Source organism: Gossypium arboreum, chromosome 8 (assembly GCF_025698485.1).
Source record: "Gossypium arboreum isolate Shixiya-1 chromosome 8, ASM2569848v2, whole genome shotgun sequence".
Lineage (NCBI taxonomy): Eukaryota > Viridiplantae > Streptophyta > Magnoliopsida > Malvales > Malvaceae > Gossypium > Gossypium arboreum.
Genome location: NC_069077.1, coordinates 22,728,730 through 22,732,277, shown reverse-complemented (window position 1 = coordinate 22,732,277; position 3,548 = coordinate 22,728,730). Strand labels below are relative to the sequence as shown.

At 34.2% G+C, this 3,548-nt stretch overlaps 1 non-coding gene across 1 annotated transcript; it reads right to left on the bottom strand.

The window, feature by feature from the left end:
- Positions 1–3,146: 3,146 nt before the first annotated feature.
- LOC128280045 (small nucleolar RNA R71) lies at positions 3,147–3,253 on the bottom strand. Its single transcript, XR_008270227.1, has one exon. It is a non-coding gene; the product is annotated as a small nucleolar RNA R71 (small nucleolar RNA).
- Positions 3,254–3,548: the final 295 nt, after the last annotated feature.

Here is a 3,548-nt window from a genome sequence, read left to right as displayed (position 1 = left end):
CATTAATCTTTTACGTTTTCTTTAGACTCTTACTACCTTCTCCACTAACACTTATAAATCTCATTTTATTTATTCTAAAAGTTAGGCTCATAATTACTCAAAAGATATTATTATGACCAATAGATTTCAAGGATATTACAATATTAGCATGGTTATATAAAAATTTAATTTTTAAAAAAAAATAAAAAAATCACTGTAGGTTCTCACCCTTACCAACACAGGTAAAGTTTCATTAAGAAAACTATTTATATTTTTATTACCTTATCAATAATTATTATTTTAGAAAACATTTCTCAACTATTTATATATATTATTTTTTCACATATATAATAAGTGAATCATAGGGGTAGTTGTTAGATCAATAAATCAGCCAAATTAGCCAAGAGGAGGGGGTGAATTGACATTTTAAAAATTTGTGGAAGCAAAAAGAACACAATGATTTATAGTGGTTCAACCCAAAATGCCTACTCCATTACCTTAGCTTTCCACAAATAACAACTTATCCGAATTCACTAATTTGCTCAACCTTTGAAGACAAGGTTTAACCTTGCAACTCCCTTAAGATTTTTACACAAATCTTAAGACACAAACCCTCTCAAAGAGAAACAAACAAACAAACAAAAACATAATCCTTACAAGATCAGAGTGTTTGCCAATTGAGCAAAAAAACAAAGAAAAACACTTGAGCTAAATGAAAGCATTTAATGTTCACAAGTGCATATACAAAACATATAAAGAAAAATTGAGCTCTAAGGCTGATAGAATTACACTTTAAGCTTCTTTATCTCTTTTATTTTTTTTGAACCTTTAGAAGCTGATATTTATAGTCCCAATTTAATTTCCAACCGTTGTGGCTATTGAGATATTGAATAGAGCCATTAGGGATGAAAATTGAGAAGTCGTAATTTATACATATTTTTATCCCATGCTTAGCATATTTTTGGATGAATTATCATCAGATTTGTGGAATTCGATGCTTCTAATCCTTTAATTTCATGTTTTATACTTAGGTAAGCATAGAGAGTTAAATGAGCGAGAAACGGGCCAGAAACGGAAAAAATGGGTCAACGTGGGAAATTAACACAACCTGGACTTCCTCACACGGGTAGTTCACACGGCCATGTCTATTTAGCAGACTCTAAACACTGCCTTAGCCACTTCACACAGGCACGGGCATGTCACTGTTGAGCCTAATTTCGTTCTACTCGGAAAAGGCCACTCTTGAGGGTTTTGAAGCATTCTAAAGCCTATATAAACACCCAGAAGGTACCTAGAAAAGACACATGGAGTAGGAGGCAAGGAATTACTCGAAGAAAGTTGATTGATCCATCTCAGAAGTTAGATTCTCCTTCAAGACTGAAGATCTCCATTCAATTTCCTTTAGGGGTTTTTGGGTTTTCTTTATGTTTTATTCTTCTGAGATGTTTCCTTTTACACTTATGAACTAAATCTCCTAAATACCTAAGGGGAATGAAACCTAAGATGGATCTTGTTCTTATTTTCTGAATTATATGATAAATACTTGATTTGTTCTTAATTATTTGTTCTTAATTCTTGCTTTAATATTTCAGGATATTGATTCAAGTATTGATGTGCTCATTTAAAGGAGCAAAAGTCTCTGTCTAAGAGTAGATCTAGCATAATTAAGCGGAGTTGATTGCACCCCTAGACATAGGGTGACATAAATCTGCCGGATTAGGGTCAAACCTAATAAGGGAATCCATAGATCAAGTTAATGCAACACTAGGGTTTTTAATTAGAAAGAGATTTCAATTAATCAACCTAGGGTTAGACCTTGTTAGTCTCGAGAGAGATAATAATATAACTTAGGGATTTCTACAGATCGAGTCAACTGAATAAATTGTCTGGTTCAGAGTCAAGTAATAAGTGAAGTCTAGGTGGATTTTTCCTTAGGTATTGTCCAAATCAATCAGATTTCCCAAAAGTATTTCCCCAATTTTCTTCCTACGCATTCTTAGTTCAGTAGGTGTGCTTGCCTTTATCGTGATAATAGTTAGTTTTCAAGTACGATCAATCATAAATATAAAACTTATCACGAGACATTACATCAAGTTTTTGGCACCGTTGCCGGGGAGCTAAAATATTAGCAACGCTTAATTTTTATTACTTTAGCCATTTATTTTATTGCAATTTAAATTTAAATTTAGTTTTGTTAATTTTACTAAATTTTCTTTTGTTTTCTTCTGACAAGTTTTTATAGTTTATGATTAGAAGAAACCTGTCAGGATCATTACATTTTGACAGTGAGATTGAAAGCACAGCTCAGAGAAACCAAAGAGAAATAAGGCGAAACCTAACCTGAAGATGCTCCAAAATCTTTTCGATTGCTCGTCCGAGAATTATGATCTCCATATTGGTACTTCTACAAATATGTTCCTAAGCCACTCTACTTCTCTTCAAGCAGAGGTACTTCTTGTTCATTTTTCTATTTAGAGAGGGGGCACATTGGGATCTGACTCTCATTATGGGCTCGCTTTCCTGGGGTGGGAAAGGCTCGCGGGCTGGGCGTAGACTAGTCTGTTCAGGTGTGGATCCCTAAAGCTAAAAACGGAGGAAACATCGATTCCGAGGATTGAGTCAAAATTTTGAAATTTTTATTCAGTATAGTTATAACTAATCCCAACAATCAAACAATTAGAAACATAGAGGAAGGACAAGAGGAAGATATCCATAGTACAACTGAGGAGATGGCTGAAAATCAGAATAACTAGCTTCCTCTTGTGGTTGCTACAAATTCAGTAAATCAGAATCCTGTTCCTCGTACTATGTATGATTATACTAAACCTACTTTAACAGGAGCCGAATTGAGTTTAGTTAGACCTGCTATTGCTGCAAATAATTTTGAACTGGAACCTAACACAATTCAAATGATACAACAGTTTGTTCAATTTGATTGTTTGCAAGACGAGGATCCAAACTCTCATTTGGCAAATTTTCTAGAGTTTTGCGACACTTTTAAGATCAATGGCTTTTCTGATGATACCATTCACCTTCGGTTGTTTCCCTTTTCATTGAGGAACAAAGCTAAATAGTGGTTAAACTCGTTACGATGAGGGTCAATCACTACTTGGAAACAAATGACTGAAAAAATTTTACTTAAATATTTTCCATCGGCTAAAACAGCTAAGTTAAGGAATGATATCTCTTCTTTTGTGCAGATGGATCTAAAAACACTCTATGGTGCATGGGAGAGATACAAGGATCTATTGAAAAGGTGCCCTCACCATGGGTTACCTCTATGGCTACAGGTTTAGACTTTTTACAACGGTCTGAATCCTTTGACTAGATAGATGATTGACACAGCTGCTAGTGGGACAATTAATAATAAAACACCTTAAGAGGTTTATGAATTTATAGAAGAGATGTCACTGAATAATTATCAATGGCAAGTCATGAGAACAAAGCCAACAAAAGCAGTTGGTGTTTTCAACCTCGACGCGGTTACTATGTTATCTAACTAGGAAGAACTTTTAAATAAAAAGATTGACGGTTTATATGGTTCTACTCAGGTACATCTAGTGATGAGG